The sequence below is a fragment of the Mastomys coucha genome, unplaced genomic scaffold (assembly GCF_008632895.1).
Source record: "Mastomys coucha isolate ucsf_1 unplaced genomic scaffold, UCSF_Mcou_1 pScaffold22, whole genome shotgun sequence".
Taxonomy (NCBI): Eukaryota; Metazoa; Chordata; class Mammalia; order Rodentia; family Muridae; genus Mastomys; species Mastomys coucha.
Window position 1 is genome coordinate 116,734,572 of NW_022196905.1, and position 19,741 is coordinate 116,754,312.

General features: G+C 45.9%; 1 long non-coding RNA gene across 1 annotated transcript; it reads left to right on the forward strand.

Annotated features, from left to right (window-relative positions):
• The first annotated feature begins 1,697 nt into the window (after window positions 1-1,697).
• On the forward strand, window positions 1,698-6,127 carry LOC116068380. The gene is made up of 3 exons (XR_004109567.1): window positions 1,698-1,863; window positions 4,016-4,100; window positions 4,751-6,127. It is a non-coding gene; the product is annotated as an uncharacterized LOC116068380 (long non-coding RNA).
• Window positions 6,128-19,741: the final 13,614 nt, after the last annotated feature.

Below are 19,741 nucleotides of genomic sequence, written 5' to 3' on the forward strand. Positions count from 1 at the left end.
ATTTGACCACAACAATATTATGATGACATGATCTGAACCGAGAGCTTGGAAGAATCCGGAGTCTGGCCACTCTGTAAGCCTGCCTGTGAGGCATTTAGAACCCAGGTACTCATGAGCACCAAGAACTCACTCTATGATGGAAATACACTTAGAGAAAAAAAAGTCAAACTTAAAGTTGGGCATGGTAGTGCATGCCTGGGCAATATAATAAAACCATGTCTCAAAAGTAAAAAATTAATGAGCTAGGATTATGTATGGCTCGGTGATACAGCACTTGACTGGCATCATATACAAGACCCTGGATCCAATCCCACTGCCATAGCAAGCAAACATAAAACATAAAACAACGAGGCCTTAGGGTATTTGCCATCATTGCTCTTACGGTGCCTACCACGCTATTTATACATGAGTCAAGGTCCAATTTGGTTCGAATCTCCATCATCAGCTATCCTAGAACATTAATAGGATGAGTGAAGAGACCATGGAGGCAAAGATATGTAAGACAAAGGTTGTATGGAAGAACAGGTGCTACAATGTGAATTTTGCAGCCTTGGAGTTTGAAGCACTTGCTCCCAGTGCCTGTCAAGAGTGTGACCCAGTGTGGGAGCCTCATGGGATGCCAATTGGTTGGGCTTGGTTCACCTGCCAAGATCTTTCCAATACACTTATAAAGGGTGGTAAATATCCTATGGATATAATAAAGCTTAAGCCAGGCATGGTAGCATATTTTAATCTCAGCGTTTAGGAAGCTCAGGATCAGGAGTTATAGGCCACAAGGATGTTATTACTTGAACGGAGAGCGTGTAGGAGTCCAGAGCCCACAAGACTGGTCTTAGTGGAGACCTGTCAAAAGCATACAAAAACTGAAACCAGGGCTCTCAGACTGATGTTCAACATTAAAAAAAAAAAAGTATAGCCAAGTGGTATTGGCCCACACTTTTAATCCCAGCACTCAGAAGGCAGAGGCAGGATCTCTGGGAGTTTGAGGTCAGCCTGGTCTGTGTAGTGAGTTCCAGGATAGGCAATGCTACAAAGAGAATTCCTGTCTTGGAAAATAAACAAAAGGAGAGAGAGTAAAAAATATATGTTTATATGAAATGACAATTATACTCAAATAAAAATGAGACACAATGCTAAATTTTGATTACTGCTTGGGTCAATCAAGGAAGATATATCCATAGATCTATACTTAATTTTTTCTACACATTGGCTTTTCTTCGGAAAGACATGAAGACAATGGAGAAAGGCAACACGAGATGAGGAGGAGAGGTAGCCTCTAGCCCACTGAGGATCGTTAACCACACGTGCGCATGAATGTCTCCTGATGCAGACCTGAGAGGTTTAATTTCACTCTGCGGGCTGGTGTGCCTTTTCAGCTCTGCACCATGGAGAACTACTAACTACTCAAATGGATTCCAAGTTGGGTAGCTCAGGAATAGGGCGCTGGCCAGCACGCTAAGACTCTGGGTTCAATCCACAGCATTGGTGGTATGGAGCACATGAATAGAAATCAAGACAGTAAAACCTCCTATGCACAAGACTCACCACTGACCAATCTTAAGACAAGTTTTGACCTACTTTTGGAATTTAAAGTGTACTTTAATTTTAATATAGCAGCAGACCAAGCTGTTTCTGAGAAACTGGTTGTTCTCAGATATCTTCTGTCTATTTTGTTTTGCAGTCTTCAGTGCCTTGTAGATTGAAGTCAAAAAGAAAAAACAGAACTATTCAGAGACTGTCAGGCCTGACTCTTGGAGAAAGGCTTAATGTTCTACTTAGCATTCTGGTTTTTTTTTTTTTTTTTTTTTTTTTTCAATGTGCCTCTTCCTGTGTAAGGGCTGGAAAGGACCCTGGAAACCACAGGTGAGTGAAAGGGTTAATGCCGTGAAGAGAGTCATAAAAGTTCAAAGATTCTTTCAAAACTTGCCTCTTGAGATTGATGGACATGTGCGGTAGCCAATGGGAAGGGGAAAGCAGGCATGACTTCATCACGCTCACTTGTCACTGGTTGACAGTCCCTGAGGGATGGACAAGAAGGCTGGCAGTTAACCCTTCAGGGCCTACCATGCCCTTTGCATTTCTGCTACTTGGGAAAGATGAGGCACAAACTGAAGAGCTTCCAAAGCCCCCACACACACACATACACCTTCAGGGGCTATCTTTGGGTCTAACCCCTGGAGGCAGGATCTCTCCTATCAAAGGGAGTCCCCCTGAGCAGATGTCCTGGAGTAAAGTTTTGAGCTTTTTTAAAGACCAGGACTCAGCCGACCTTACTGAGGAGGCGGCTAGGGGAGAAGTCTGATTCGCTTTTTGTGCTGTCAGAACACAGACCCGTGTTGGAGACATTTCCATTAATCTTGTAAAGTGATCAGTCACTGGAAGGATTGAATTGCATTTCCTGCCCAAAGATGTGGAGACAGATGACCTTTGCAGCAGCCCTCAGACCCCTGGTTCACAGCTGGAGAGAGGATGTGTCAGCATTTGCCTTGAGTCTCACCCAGCCCTTTGTTCAGAACCCAAACCCTTTGTGCTCTGGCCTCTGCTGGGGATTTTGTAGTTGTTGATGCAGGTTTGTTTTTTTTGTTTTTTTTTTTTTTTTTTCCCTAACCTCCCACTTCTTAACAGCTTCTGAGAAACAAACTCTGTTTGGCAGAAGATGGTATCTAAGAGCTGCCCCAGAGGGAGAACCAGAATAGATGTGGGGAATTTTGAGAGGCCACTTGGCCTTTGGGGTATAACTATTGCCCCTTCCTGGGTTTCCTGTATACATCGGGGCCAAACTGGAGGGAGTCAGAAGTCCAACAAAGTGATGATACCTTGTGTTGAGATGGATCTATTTTGAAGGAGAAGAAAGAGGAGGAGGGGAGGGGAAGGGAGAGGAGGAAGAGGAAGACAGGGCTTTTACATGTATCATCTCAAGTCAAAGGCATTTAGAACTAAAGCATTTACGTAAAGGCACATGGTGAACCTAGACAGTACCTCAAGATGTGGAAGAGTGTTTTTTCTCACCTGTAAAATGGAGGTTGTAATGCAAAACCTACTGCAGTCACACGGGTACTATATGACCAACATTACAAACGGGCTCATCCAGTGATGGTATTCAAATAAAGCTGATGTCCTGGGCACCATAACCCCAATGTATTGCTTTCTGCCAAGTCTAAGGTTCAGAGGAGAGCCATCTGGGGAGGATGGAATAGCTGTTTCCCCGACTCCCACCCCCCCGGGCGGTTTCCCTCCAACCTGACCTCCATGACCTGTGTATTTTGAGTCCGTGGACTACATATTCTTGTCTCCTCCAGGCCTCTGTGCCTTCTGGTCCTTTCTCTGCACCTTTTTCCTGCTAACTCCAGCATCCTCCTCCTTAGAGTCCGCTTGGGTATCTCATTCCCTGTCACCTTCTAATGCTGAACACATGCTGCCCCCGAGATTTCCGCAGGGAATCAGACCCAGGACCCCAGTGGGAACTAAAATGAAAGAATCTTCAGGTCCTATAACAGTGGGGTATTTGTACAGAACCCCATCCTTCCTGGAAGTCCTTGAATTATTACCTGATTATTTTTAATACCTAATATTTAAACGCTGTGGAGTTATGACACAGTTGTGAGCCGGGCAGTGGTGGCACACGCCTTTAATCCTAGCACTTGGGAGGCAGAGGCAGGCAGATTGCTGAGTTCGAGGCCAGCCTGGTCTACAGAGTGAGTTCCAGGACAGCCAAGGCTACACAGAGAAACCCTGTCTCGGGGAAAAAAAAAAAAAAAAAAAAAAAAAAAAAAAAAAAAAAAAAAAAAAAAAAAAAAAACAACAACCAACAAACAAACAAAAAATACAGTTGTGTTGTTTAAAAAAATAATGACAAGGCAGAAAATATGGGGGACTGGGGAGAAAAATTATAAAACCCCTTCCTGTGTAGAATTTCCCCCCCAGTACCAGTGAACTTATGTCCTTACGCAAGCTAGGCAAGCACTCTGCCACTGGGCTATCTCTCTGACCCTTTTTCCTTTTTCTTTTGAAACAGTCTTGCCAAATTGCCCAGGCTAGCCTTCGACATATGATATTCATCCTCATCCTCACCTGGAATTATAGACTCAAGGCCCAACCAGGTGGGATTCTTTGTGGTATGGTTATTTTTTTTCTTAGGTGTTAATTATTTTTGTTGTGTGTGTGTATGGATGCACCGTAGCACATTTGTGGGAACCAGGGCACAACTTGCAGGAGGTGGTCGGTTCTCTCACTCTGCCATGTAGGTCACAGGGATCAGACTCTGGTCATCACGCTTGGTGGGAGGCATCTCTGTTTGCTGAGCCATTTTGCCAGGCCCTAGCCTGTTTTTTTGTTGTTTTGAGACAGGGCCTTCCTGGATAGCCTTGGCTGGCCTGGAGGTCACTCTGTAAACTAAGCTCAGATCCTCTTACCTCAGCCTTGTACATGACAGGGCTACTGGCATGACCTACTACCACACCTAACTCCAGAAGGAATTCTTTAAAGTTTATTTTCTGAGGTTGGAGATGGAGTGCTCAGTATGTATGAGATCCTATGCTCAACCCATAGAACAACAACCCCTGTGAATATAGATAGAGGCAAGGAAGGTGGCTCGGTGGTTAGGAGTGCTTGCTGGGTAACCATGGGGATCCTAACATGCACATAAGCCACGGCTGCTCTTACACTTACCAGTACTGTGTGGGAGTAGAGACAGAAGGATTGTTGCAGCTCACTGGCTGCCAGCCTATCAGAATAACACTTTGACTTTCAGAGAGAGACCCTGCCTCAAAGGGATGAGGCGAAGAGCGAAGATACCTACACCCTCCTCTGGCCTCCGTGAGTACGTGTGCCCAAGCACCTGCACATAACACATACATGAGTAATAATAACCCAGTGCCCAAATGCTGAGCCTGTGGCTATGGAGAGAGCTGATATATCATGTTACCTCTGCTTCTAGACTGCCCTGAGATCAGAGAGAGCCTGGACCAGGTGCCTAGCTCCTGTGGTGCTAGGGACTGAACCTGGGGCTTTGTGCATGACAGGCAATCACTTAGCTACCTCACCCACACCCCTGCCTGTCACTGTCTTTAATATTACTTAATATCTTAAGCAGGGCCTCTGTCTATTTACTCTAAAACTACAACTTAGATGGAAGCCCACGCCCTATCATTCCTCCCCAAGTGCCCACACTACAATCCTTCCCACAGTGTGTAGTTTTGCTTTCCAGGGTAAATAACTCTAATAGCTCTTGCAGGTGGTGTCACTGCCACTGGCTTTTAACCCTTTTCAAACAGCAGTCAGTAATTTGTAGATCATTGGTGAAACACAACCTTGATACACAGACACACACGCACACACACCGCAGCCTTTATAGGAAACCCTCCTGTCCCCTCCCTCCCCATGCCACCTGTTCCTGGCAGAGAACAGGCTTCCCTCTGGGGAGGATGGAATGTTCCGAAAAAGGACAGTTGGCTCTTCTCCCTAGCTCCAAAAGACACTCTTAATCATCTAACATCTGCCTCTCTTGTCTAAGTAAAAATTCTTTGCAAAGACAGATCTTGTCTTCAGCCCCATGGATCTGGCTCATAGAGTACACATTTGAAAACACTTAGAGGCTGGCGAGATGGCTCAGTGGTTAAGAACACTTGCTGTTCTTACCAAAGGACCTGGATGGCTCACAACCATCTGCGTGTACACACACATACACACAAGCACATACATGCATGTGTGCATAAAAAATAAAACTGTGATAAAAAAAATTTGTAGTCTCTGATTTAGGTGTGATGCATACCTTTAATTCAAGCACTCCCTCACTCCTAAAGCAGAGGCAGGTGGATCTCTGAGAGTTCCAGGACAGCCCCAGTTATATAATGAAGTCCTGTCTATGAATGAATGAATGAATTTTAAAGGCTGAGGCAGGTTCAAGAACAGCAAGATGGTTTAGAAGGGGAAGGTGCTGGCTGTTTAAACCTGATGATCATCCCCAGAATCCACATATAGACAATAGCAAAAAAATCAGAAAGGTAAAGTAAAAAACAAAGCTTAAGACCTAGCCTCTGGGCTATGGCTCAGTATAGTGTTTGCCTAGCATTTCTGAGGCCCAGCACTGCTTTAAGTAATCAAAAACAGCCGGCAGTGGCACACACCTTTAATCCCAGCACTTGGGAGGCAGAGGCAGGCAGATTTCTGAGTTTGAGGCTAGCCTGGTCTACAGAGTGAGTTCCAGGACACCCAGGACTATACAGAGAAACTCTGTCTCAAAAAAAAAAAAAAAGTAATCAAAAATAGTTTACACCTAGCTTGGGCAACATAGCAAGACCATGTGTCAGAAAGCTTAAAAAAAGTCTCTGGAATCTGAGTGAAGCAATGTAATTGCGTCAGAGGTGCACGTCAGGAACTCTGGCTGATAGAGCCCGTCTGTGTGGTTTACCAGCTGTGTGAACTAACTGCGACTCGGCCTCCTCACCGGGTAGAAAGGAGGCACTACTACAAACTGTCCCGTAGACCCTGACCACGGGTAAGACACTGAAGGGAAAGTGTCCTGCTCAGTGTCCAGTGCACAGTAAGGTCTCAACAAATACAGGTCATCGTTTTTCCATTATGGTAAAACAACAGGAAGTTCATTAGAGAGTTGCTACGAGCTTAAAACACATCACAGTCCAGCACACTAGGCTCATGTTTATTGGCTTGAATCTGTGAACTCAAGGGAAGAGAACAACTGTGTCTATAATGTTATCTTGGCCCTAGTCGATGTATTTTGCTTTTTTTTTTTTTTTAAAACCCCTGTCCGTGCTAAGTATAGCTCCCAAGGCAAACTCTACCACTGATTCCAGTCTTAGTAAATTCTGAGTACAACCTGTGAGGCTGGAGAGACTGCTCAGTGGTTAAGGGCACTTGTTGCTCTTGTATGGGACTGGGTTTGATTTCCAGCACCTACGTAGCAGTTCACATTCATTTCTCCATTTCCATGGGATCCACTCTCTTTAGCATCCATAAGGCATCAGGCGCACACACAATGCACATGTGTAAGAGCAGGCAAATTATTTATACACACAAAATCTTTTTAAAAATAAACATGGCAGCATATGCTTTTAATCCCAGCACTCAGGAGCCAGAGGCAGGAGGATATCCGAGTTCGAGGCCACCCTTGTCTACAGAATGAGTTCCAGGACAGCCAGGGCTACCCAGAGAAACCCTATCTCCAAAAAACAAAAATAGATTTAAAAAAAAAAAAAAAAATCAAACAACCCAGCTGATGCCAGGCATGGAAGCAGAAACCAGGAATGCCTAGCGCTCTGGAAGCAGAGGTAATTGTATATCTGTGACTCTGAGACCAACTTGGTCTTATGTACCAAGTTCCAGACCAACTTGGGCTACATAATAGAACTTTGTGGTGGTGGAAGAGGGAATGCTAGAAAAGTTGCGCAAATTCCAATGAGTTAAAGTAGAGAAGGACTTAGGGTTAACTATTGCCTATGATGTAGTCAGGGGACAGTGTGTCCTTATAGCTGCACAGATCAATGGAACACTGAAACCTGTAAATATTGCAAAGGAGTGTGTGTGTGTGTGTGTGTGTGTGTGTGTGTGTGTGTGTGTGTACAGTCCTGAGGACTAAATCCAGCCCTTCTCAAATGCGTGGCAGTCACTCTACCAGGTACTGCTATATATGCTTACAGGTACATAATGTAGTAGAGACAGACCTAATCTGTGATTGGGTGAAAGTCAGGGGAAACTTCCAAGGAATTGATGTGGAAATCTAGCCTGCCTTCTTGGCTGCACACATTGTTGATGCTGTGACCAAGGGCTTCAAGCCCCACGGTCATGAACTCAGTGTTGATGCCCTCCCATAACCATTATGCTGTAGGCTGTGGGCCCTCTGTAAGGAAATTAGTCTTTGATTGTAGCTATTTTTATTCTAATGCTAATGATGTCCCCCCCTCAAAAAACTGTTTGCACAAGAGTGTCTGCATGTAGCTTCTGGAACCTGCTCCCAGTTGTTGCTGATTGGTAAATAAAGGACTCTAACTGAAAGCGGAGCTTTGCTGAGCTTGGGGAGTTGGGGGAAGTTGCGGGGGGTGGGGCGGCATCGGGTGTAGTGTCCTCCACAAACCCTGAAGTAGCAGGGGCACATGAGCCAAGGGAGCAGGGGGACCTGAAAGAAGGCCCATCAGGCCTAGCAGAAGAGTGATGGTCAGTAGACCTAGAAGTGCTTATCGCCTGGGATCTAGCAGGCCTACTGCTCAGCACATTCTGGAGAAACCCTGACAAACAACAAGGATTCAGCAGTGGTGGTGCACGCCTTTAATCCCAGCACTTGGGAGGCAGAGGCAGGCAGATTGCTGAGTTCCAGGCCAGCCTGGTCTACAGAGTGAGTTCCAGGATAGCCAGGGCTACACAGAGAAACCCTGTCTAAAAAAAAAATGCACCTTAATACCACTGCCTGCCCTGCCAAGAAAAAGAGCCAGTTCAAACACTCAGCAGAGGGAGAGTGTGACCCGCAGAGCAGAGCATGTGTTGGTTTGGGTTCTGCAGAAAACATCCAGTTCTGGGTGTGGTGTCAGGAAGATCAAGAGTTCAAGGCCAGCCTTGGCTACTACTTGAGACTGTCTCTGAGAAAAAGGGGTCGGGGAGGAAGAAGCAGCCGCTCAGCCTCTGGGGGTCTGCCTAGCTGTAGAACAGAGGCTTTTGGAGTTCAAAGAGAGTGGAAGCCTGCTGGAGCTGGGAAGGGGGGAGTAAGGCAACAGGAGGGTACTAAAGAGAGTCTCCATTTACAGAGGCATTTCAGAGCAGGATTCATTTCTTGGTTCCTGAGCAAAGGCTCACCCACTGCCCCACCTCTATGTTCATTAAAAACTATCCCAAATTCTGCTTTCCCACATCCCTAGTGGTCCCCACCATTCTGTCTGTTCCATTTGACTACTTTGGAGACTACAAATACTGCACTGTATCTCTCTGTGTCTGGCGATTTCACTTAGCGTACCTTCAAGATCCCATTGTAGCACCTATCAAATCTGCCTCTTTTAGTTTGAGGCAGACTTAATCTACAGTCTTCAGTCTCGTTATTATGTCGTATGCACTGCTGTTTACCTACACGTGTGTCTGCATGAGTGTGCCGGGCCCCCGGAACTGGAGTTACAGAAGTGCTGGCGTTACAGGTATGCACCACCGTGCTTGGTTTTCCTTCTCGGGGTAATTCCCATTGTCATGGTTTGCTTTGCTTTGGTAGTTCTGTTGCTGATTGGTTATTTTTGGTTGGTTGGTTGGTGGGTTGGTTGGTTTTGGTTTCGAGACAAAGCCCAGGCTACATAGCTCAAGCTAGCCTTGAACTCACTGGGTATCATATTTAAACCTGTAGTTATTCTACTGCTCTGGCTTCTCAAGTACTGAGATTGTAAGCATGACCCCTTGCCACCTTGGGCAGTACACTACATTTTATTTTCTCATTCATCCACTGATGGACATCTTTTGTGTTTCCACCCTTGGGGCTATTACAAACCATTAAGATTTTCTTCCCTAGACTGATGGAGATATATTATTTTTAGGCCATAGGCATGTGTTTATATCCTAATTTTTTAAGCTTAGCAGTTGTGATATTCTGAAATTTGTGTGATATTCTTCCCAGTTTCCTGGCAGAGGACTTCAAAAAGCCTTTGAATCTCCAAAGTGATTTGTCTTTTTATATGCTAATGAGTCTAATGCTGCCTGCCAGCCTCCTGGTCCCTTCAGAATGAGAGCTGGGTGACCAGAATGTCTTAAAGCTACATTAAAGGGTAGGAATCAGTCCCACCTCAGGATGAGGGTCATACTGGAGGTAAAGTTGATCACCAATAACAAATGATTTGATCAATCATGGGTATGCAAAAATCACAATAAAAACCAGGAAGGGCCGGGTGGTGATGGCACACGCCTTTAATCCCAGCACTTGGGAGGCAGAGCAGGCGGATTTCTGAGTTCGAGGCCAGCCTGGGCTACAGAGTGAGTTCCAGGACAGCCAGGGCTACACAGAGAAATCCTGTCCCGAAAAACCAAAAAAAAAAAAAAAAAAAAAAAAAAGGAAGGGCCTTCCAATGGAGTCCAGCTGATCTCGTGACATGTTCAAAGCCCCAGGATCCATCCCCAGCATTGCAAAACGAAGCCAAAAATGAAGTTACTACAAAGAGTATTCCGACAGTATTAAGAGGGTCAATCCCTGGCTGGCTGGTGGTGGCCTTTAATCCCAGCACTCAGAAGGCAGAGGCAGTTAGATCTCTATGAGTCTGACTGAGAGCAGCTTGGTCTACAGAGCCAGGTCCAGGGGCAGCCAGGGCTCCCCGGGTCTCTTCATGAAGTGCATTCTTTGTCCTGGTTTTTGTTGCTTTAGCTTTGAATCTTTTATTTGTTGCCTACCTCATCCATTATCTCCTCAGGAAAATAAATAATAGCACTATGGGGGGATCTAGGGAGACCTTCAGCCTTTGCTCACAACAGCATAACACCCTTGGTTTCCTTCTCTGAAATGAGCTACATCTGTGTTGCTGGCAGTGCCCTCGTAATGGTGAATGCCAGTGAACTTTCAGTGAGTTTCCCAAGCTGCAGTGAATTGAGAGAGGTTTAAGAACCCTGGTTTGCAGTGGTTCCTTCAGAAATTACAGGTAAGCCGGGTGGTGGTGGTGCACACCTTTGATCCCAGCACTTGGGAGGCAGAGGCAGGAGGATTTCTGAGTTCGAGGCCAGCCTGGTCTACAGAGCGAGTTCCAGGACAGCCAGAGCTATACAGAGAAACCCTGCCTCGAAAAACAAAAAAAAAAAAGAAAAAAGAAAAAAAGAAATTACAGGTAAAGCAGCCTGTGACTCAGCACTGCCATCAGACTCTTAAAGACAGTCTAGTTGTGTGTATGTTGTGTCTGGTGGTTGTTGTTGAGAAAAGGTCTCTTACAGAACACAGCCTAGCATAGAACTTGCTGTGAAGACCTGTCTGACCTCAGACTTGTAGCAATCCTCCTGCCTCTGCCGCCCAAGTGCTGGGGATCCAGCAACAGGCCAGCACACCCGTTCTGTTGTTTGGATTTTACTCTCTCTCCTTTGCCTCACAGTGGATTGCACCCAGGGCTTTACCTGCTGTAAGCATGCCCTGTGCCTGAGTAATACCTCAAACCCACATAGTGTCAGGATTGAATTAGAATCGGGGACATCCAGCCAGTGTGCCCGTAGACTGAAGACTTGGCTGATCTGTGGGTACTTAGGAGGAATTTTCAGGCTTTGGTGACCGGAGGTCACAAACGTTTTATGTGTGGGACTCTCGGAGACTGATGTTTCTTCCTGTACTCTTACAACTCCAGCATGTTCGTTTCCACACTTGCTCGCAGCTGTACACTTTTAATTACCCCGAGCATGACTGCTACATTGTTAAGGTTATCTTTATAAATTATGCTCTAAGCTGACATTATTATTGATAAGACCACAATAAAGGGCAACTTGTAAATGAGTGGGTTTTGTTTCGTCTTGTTTTGTTCTGTTTTGTTTACATTTAAAAGAATGGAGAGTGGGCTGGAGAGATGGCTCAGTGGTTAAGAGCACTGACTGCTCTTCCAGAGGTCCTGAGTTCAATTCCCAGCAACCACGGTAGGTGGCTCACAACCAGCTGTAACTCTAGCTCCAAGGTTCCAGTGTTCTCCTGACTTCCACAGACACTTGCAGTCATGTCCAAATACACACACACACACACACACACACACACACACACACACACACACACTCACTCACTCACAATTTATAAATAATAAATGAAAGCTGCAGAGATGGCTCAGCAGATGCGAGCATTACTACACTGGTAGAAGATGGGGCTCTCTTCCCACACAGCAACCCCCAGGCATCTGTGACAACTCCAGTTCCAGTTTCAGGACATCCAATGTTCTCTCCAGACCCCACGGAGGACACCAAGCACACATGCGGTGCACATACATACAGCAAGTCAAATACCCACGTACATAAAAATGAGTCTTTAAAAAATAATACATCAGGCTGGAGAGATGGCTCAGAAGATAAGAGCACTGACTGCTCTTCCGAAGGTCCTGAGTTCAAATCCCAGCAACCACCCATAATGAGAACTGACATCCTTTTCTGGCACATCTGAAGACAGTTACAGTGTACTTATGTATAATAAATAAAACTTTGGGCTGGAGCAAGCAAGGACTGAGCAAGTAGAGTTGACTGGAGAGAGCATGGCATCTTTAAAATAATAATAATAATAATTAATAATAATAATGATTATAATACAAAAGTTCACTGGTAATATCAGGCAGGACAATCACCCCAAGTTCAAAGCCAGGCCAAGCTACAGAATGAGACCTTGTCTCAAAAAAAGATTGAGCCAAGTGCAGTGCTGCTGCATGCTTATGGTTAAAACTATCTTTTATGTTACAATATATCTCTTTTTTGGGCTGGCGAGATGGCTCAGTGGGTAAGAGCACTGACTGCTCTTCCAAAGGTCCAGAGTTCAAATCCCAGCAACCACATGGTGGCTCACAACCACCCATAATGAGATCTGAAGCCCTCTTCTGGTGTGTCTGAAGATAGCAACAGTGTACTTGCATATAATAATAAATAAATATTAAAAAAAAAAATTTAAAAAAATATATATATATCTCTTTTTTTTGTTGTTTTTTGTTTTTTCGAGACAGGATTTCTCTGTGTAGCCTTGGCTGTCCTGGAACTCATTCTGTAGACCAGGCTGGCTTTGAACTCAGACATCTGCCTGCCTCTGCCTCCCAAGTGCTGGGATTAAAGGCTTGCGCCACCACCGCCCAGCTACAATGTGTCTCTTGCTGTAACATGGAAAGAAGGGAGGCTTGTCAGGTTAGCACTATAGCCTAAAATCTGAGCATTCAAGGAGACAGTCAATGCCAGGGCCAGCAAGCTGGCTCAGCAGGGGACAGCACTTGCCACCAAGCCTGTGACCCTTTGGAGTCACATGGTGGAAGCCGGGAACTTATTCCCAGGAGCTGTTCCCTGACCTCCATATCACACAGGGTCTCTCTGAATCTGGGCAGTGGTGTGTGGTGGTGCATGCCTTAATCCCAGTCAGTACTCAGGAGGCAGAGGCAATTGGATCTCTGTGAGTTAGAGGCCAGCCTGGTGTACACAGTGAGTTCCAGGAGAGCCAGGGCAACAACAAGAAACCCTGTCTTGAAAAAAAAAAACAAATAAGCCAGGCTGTGGTGGCGCACGCCTTTAATCCCAGCACTTGGGAGGCAGAGGCAGGTGGATTTCTGAGTTCCAGGCCAACCTGGTCTACAGAGAAACCCTGTCTCCAAAACAAATCAAAACAAAAAAGTTAGGGTCTTAGGCTAGCCCTGGCTAGCCTATAACTCATTATGTAGACTAAGTTGGCCTGGATCTCACAGAAATCTCCCCCTGTGTGCTGAGATTAGTTTCAAGGATGGAGGGAGAGAAGATGAGATGGGAGGAAGACCCATGGCAACCTGAGCAACCTTGCTGCCAGGCAGGGAAGGACATGACTGGTTAATACGTCTATCCCTAGTACCTCTGGGTGTGTGTGTGTGTGTGTGTGTGTGTGTGTGTGTGTGTGTGTGTTTGCGCGCGCGCGCAGGAGCAGGGACATGTTCATACAGTGCTAAGGCTTTGTGACTGGTGAGGATCTGATTCAGAGTCACTTCTATGTACACCTAATGTATTAGCCCTCATTAAAATTGTTAATTTTCCAGCCTGGGCAGATGGCACGGCTGATAAGGCGCTTGTCTGGTAAGTACAAGGACCAGAGTTTGGATTCCCAGTGCCCACACAAAAGCCTCCCTGATCCATTGGACTACCCAAAACCTCAGCATTTGCAAGGCAGAGAGATTAGATCCCTGGGAGTAGCTAGCTGGCTAGCTAGACGAGCCAGGTCATAAGCTCTGGGTTCAGTGAGAGACCCTGCCTCAGGAATGAAGAGGAGAGGGGTCCAGGGAGAAAAATGACATCAACCTCTGGCCTCCACTTGGAAGCGTACACACATGCACACACCACTCACACATAAAAGAGACTTTTTTTTTTTTTTTTTAACTCACCAGTACAAAATCCGGGTAAGGGGTTCTGAGGGGGAAGAGTTAAACCCTTCAGAGCAAGGAGAGTCAGGCCAAATGAAGGGCCGACAGCTTTTGGCTCACTGCCAGCAGCACCAGGTTTGCAGCCCAGCTGCTGCCCTCTTGCCTGATGAACGAGGACAGCCTGTGGGAGAAGGTGGCAGCCATCAGGCCCCAGGCCTTGAGAAAGCTGTGCCATAGACAGAGAGCCCTGGGACACAAGAGACCCACAAGCAGGTGAGCAGAACCTGTCTGACCTCATCTCCACAGAGCTATTTCCCAGGTGAGATGATGTTTCTGAGAAAGGTACTAGGCAGTACTCGGAGATAAGGGTCTCCTGCCTGCGTACACGCCCACGTTATAGTCTTTCCTTTCTATGTTATTTATTTACCGAGCATTCGGCGATCTTCACCTGGACAGTTATTGAACTACAGGATACCCAGGTATTGACTGGGCACAGTAGATGTTGGTAAATGGACATTGCACTGGACGATGAGCTCAGACCTAGCATCTAATACGTGCTTAGTAAATGCCCCTTTAACGGAATAATAAACAGATCACGTGCACCACACTTAGCAAGTAGACATTTATTAACTGCTGGACTACATAAAAGAATTTGGAACCTGCCCTTTTGCTGCTGTTTGCTTTGTTGTTGTGTTGTTGCTGTTGTTGCTTGGTGACAGGGTTTCTCAGTGTAGTCCTGACTATCCTGGAACTCCTTCTGTAGACCAGACTGGCCTTGAACTCCCAGATCTGCCTGCCTCTGCCTCCCAAGTGCTGGGATTAAACTGGCCTTTTATTGATTTGCTTACATTCATACCACGTTAGAAATCAAACCATCCAGCAGCCAGGGGTGCTTCATGCCTTTAATCAGCAGAGGGTCCAAGTCTCATCCCCAGCATCCATGTCTGGTGGCTCACACCACCTGTAACTATAACTCCACAGGATTGAAATCCTCCTCTAAGGTCTGATACCACTGTACTCATGTGCACAGAGCCCCCACACACATCTACACATGCTTAAAAATAAGGCTTGGCACACACCTTTAATCAGAGTTCTCTGTGAGTTTGAGGTTAGCCCAACCTGAATAGGTCGAAGTTCAGAAAGACATTCTGGAGGATGGGGGTGGCCTCATGAGATAGGAGAAATGGGATACACTCAAAACTGAAAATGACTTCAGAGACATGGTCTAAAAAGAAAGCGGCAGCCCGCTTAGCCCATTTGGTCACCACAGCAAACTACCATAAGAGTACAAGGCTTAGCAAAGCAAATCTAATTCTCAGTTTTAGAACCTGGAGATTCAATTCGAAAGGCAGAGGTGCTGATGGCTCAATTGGTAGCGTTTCTTCCATGAAAGCTCTGCATAGACCAGGTACATTGGCATACATCAGCAATTCCAGCACTCCAGTAGAGATAAGATCCAGAAATCCAAGGTTAATAGTCAGCTGTCTATGGGCTTCATGAGGCTCCCCATCTCTTAAGAGACAGACAGAGCCATCAGACTCAGTGTCTGAAGAGAACTTGTTTGCTGGTTCGTTGATGTCATATTCTTGTTATGTCTTGTGGTAGATGAGACATGACTCCCAGTCATGAGGGAGGAGGCAGATGGCGATCAGATAAAGCTTCCCAGGTGAGGAGCAGGCAAGCCACTGAAGGGCCATCCACAATGTCATAAGCTAATGGCTCGCTCATATCCAACCCCCTGGGACTGACCTGGGACCATAGTATCTTAGACAGGAAAGGCTTTACAGAGGGGAAGACTACCCAGGTGAATCCAATGTGATCTGAAGTATCTGGTCAGGAAGTAGTCAGGAGAGGCAGAAAAGAGATGTACTAGTGGAAGCCAAGATCAGAGTAAGCACTGAAGGGATGAGAGCTCACAAGCCCAGGACTACAGGAATCCACCAGAAGGTGAAAGAGAGGAGGAGGAGATGGATTTTCCTCATCAGAGCTGCCAAAAGGAACCAAGTCTACCCTCTTTATTTAAACTCTGCAGTTTCATTTTGACTTCTCAGTACCCAGAAAAGTAAGTAAATAAAAATCAACTTATGTTATATTAAGCAACTACATTATTTGTTAAGCACCAGTGGGAAGTTAACGGACCAATGGAAAGGACATGATCTACTGCACCGTCTCTTTGTAGTGCTGGCTGTCCTGGAACTCACTATGCAGTCTAGACTGGTCTCAAACTCACAGAACCCTGCTAAGTGACGGAATTTAATGAGTGTGGTGCTATGCCTGGCAAGTTGTAGACCTTTTTGAAAGGTTTTCTGCTTGCTCTTACAGAGTGGGCCCTAGGAGAATCAAAAAGAGCCACAAAAGAGTTGGGCACGTGACCACCTGACTGCTGACATCTGTGTGAATCCCGATGGCCCCAGCTTTCATGAGAAAGCTGGAGGAAAGAGCTCTGATCCCAAGACAATGTTAAGGAGCACAACTGCCTGGTAGACTTTTCTAGTGGAATGGATAGATGAAGGAAGACGAAGTGAAGGAAGGGGGACTTGGATGTCTCCTCAGGTGATCATTCCAAATACTCCACTGTTCCCAGGACCTACACTAGACAGGGTGTGCCTAGGAAGCAGGGTATTTTTATGTGATTAGCCCGGAATAGTTCTCTGAGAAATAAATACCCTTAGTCTAAAGGGTTTTTATGAGCCAGGGCAGAGGATTAAAGGCAGCCAGACTCCAGAGAAATCCCAGGGTCAGGGACTGCTGAGGATGGAGACTTTTAATCTAAACCCTAAAACGTTTTGATTTTTCACTCCCTCAGTTCAGAGTGTCACTTTAAATACGTGTTTGGCAACATCAACTGTTCTATTTTTCTTTTTAATTATACAAAGAACGATCCTGGAAATGGCCCAGCTCCAGGCTGGAGGAGGCAAGGGAAATTTGGCAACAGCAGCTGAAGGCAGAGACACCAACTAAAAAAAAATATCAAATGGATTTGAAATCTCTTTGAGAGAGCTGTGAGACCAAACTTCCAACTTCCCTGAACTTGGTGTGGTCAGCCCTGACTCAGGACTTCTAAAAGGAGTCCAGTAGACTCACCAGCTTAGAATGGACACAAGACAGATGGACGGGTGTCCAGATAAAAATATCCCCGCACTAATGCTGGACTGGATCTCGATTTACTTCCGGCCTCAGTTGTCTTTCCCTTTTTATCCTATGAGCAGCAAACAGCTGATTCTTCTTGTTGGTACTCCCTACTGTGTGCCAGGCACTGGGCCAAACTGGTATGTATTCTGTCTGTGCACTCAACTACCCGAAAGATATCTTTATAGCCGATTCCCACGTATGGCATTTGAGGCTCTGGAAGCCAGTATAATTCCACACTGGGCCTCTTTGCCCTCCAGTTCATCCCATACTCTTAGCCTACTTTGGTCTGGATCACTGGGAACCATCCTTATGTCTGCTCAGTTAGCAGGCTTTCTGTACAAACAGGACCAAGGGGAGGCAGAGATTAAATAGTGGGACCTCCTGGCAGGGAAGGGCGGCTGCTGGTTCTGACATACATGCTATTAGACACCTCTAGTTTTCCTTTCTCCATAGGCCTTTCACTTCCAGATAGTTCATCTCTGTTCCTTTATCCTGGTACCTGTTTTTCCTGTTTGGATTCTCAGAGATGAACTGCCCTTGGTAAACACAGATTAGCCAATTCATTAGATGTGCGATGGGGCTGCCTTCATTCTTTGATCCCGGCAGAGCCTGTAAGATGGAAGATAGTCACCATCTATTGAGCATTGTGCTGACTGCCAGACAAATGTTCTGTCATGAAACACGCATAACGTGTAACAACCCTTGCTGCCGGGTGCCATCAAGACTCCCACTTGACAGATGGAGCCTAGACAGGTTGGGATGTTTGCCAACTGAGCGGAGTTACACACCGATGAAACTGGAGTCCAAATCCAGGTGTACCTCACCCGACAGCCTGTGATTTTCCTTATTTCTGATGAATAAGGATTTAACCTCCTTGATTGGCTGAAGCCAACTCTTTAAGCCACTCCAGGGTCCTGAGATTAATCTCTTCAGGCTGCCCTTAAGAAAGAGTTGCAACCCAGGGAGTTCAGAGATTCATTCGTTTATTTATTTAGGCTCCCCTCCCCCCCCCCTTTTTTTGAGATGAGGTCTAATTATATAGCCCAGGCTAGCCTCAGACTCTTTTATCTCCTACCACAGCCTCTCAAGGGCTGGAACTACAGGGATGCCCAACCACACCTAATGAACAGATTTATTGTCTCAGTTCTGTGGGCCAGCAAGCAGCTAGCAACTACAGCCATATCACACTGTGAGGTCACCCTGTTTCCTCCATGTGTTGGGAGGGACACCTTCTCTAAAGGTTTTAGGGGAATATCTGCCATTGGCTTCTCTCCCCAGCTTCTGATTCCTTCTGTTTACTTCCCGGTGTCTGCTCACATCTCCCCTCTGGGTGTGTTTCAGGCGTTTTGGTTTCATGTGCGTGGGTATTCTGCTTGTTCGTATGTGTGTGTATCTTATGTGTGCCAGGTACACAGGAAGTCAGGAAGTACCTGATGCCTCAGAACTGGAATTAAATAGTTGTGAACCGCCATGTGGGTGTTGGGAATTGCCTTTAAACACTGATCCATCTCTCCAGCCCCATGTGTGTATTTTTAGATGTCTGTTGCCCAGGTTGGCCTAGAACTGTCTATGAAGCCCAGGGTAGCTTGGAACTCCCAGCAGTACCCCTGTTTCAGCTTGTCAAGTGCCAGGATTGGAGTCATGAGCTACCATGCTGGACTGACATCTCAGTTTGGCTTAGAGAACCAGGTTCAGAAAGTCATTTGCCCAAGGTCGCATTGCTACAGAGCAGCCAAAAGTACAGTAGATCTAAAAACAGGTAAGAGACTCAAAAAAAACCTTGAATGCTAAAGACAAGCTGGTTGAGTGGTTCTCAGACTTCACCCAAAAAACTTGCTAAAATCAAAATAGCTTGTATGGTTTCTTTTTCTTTTTTTTTCTTTTTTTTTTTTAAAGATTATACATACACACACACACACACAGACATACACACATATATATTTTTTTGTTTTGTTTTGTTTTTTGAGACAGGGTTTCTCTGTGTAGCCCTGGCAGCCTGCCTCTGTCTTCCAAATGCTGGGATTAAAGGCATGTGCCACTACTGCCCAGCTGATTTTATATATTTTTACTTAATGTGTACGAGTGTTTTGCCTGCACATATGTTCACCATGTGCATGCAGTGCCTGTGGAGGCCAGGAGAGGGGGTTGGATCCCCCAAAACTGCACTAGACAGCCAGTTGTGAGCCAGCATGTGGGTGCTAGAGCATGTGGGTGCTAGAGATCAAACCCCAATACTCTGCCAGAACAGCAAGTGCTCTTAACCACCGAGCTGACTCCCTAACACCCCCTCCCATGGCTTCTTAGACCTTTTTTTTTTTTTTGGTTTTTCCAGACAGGGTTTCTCTGTGTAGCCGTGGCTATCCTGGAACTCACTCTGTAGACCAGGCTGGCCTCGAACTCAGAAATCCGCCTGCCTCTGCCTCTCAAGTGCTGGGATTAAAGGCGTGTGCCACCACCTCCCGGCTTTCTTAGAACTTTTTAATGGTAATTTTAAAGAAAAGATATCCTGACGAGTCTGATTTAGGAAATTAGGATCGAGTGGGGTGGTGATGGTGACGTCCCAGATGCTGGACCAGTAAAGTTAAAAAATCAAAAGGTGTCCTACT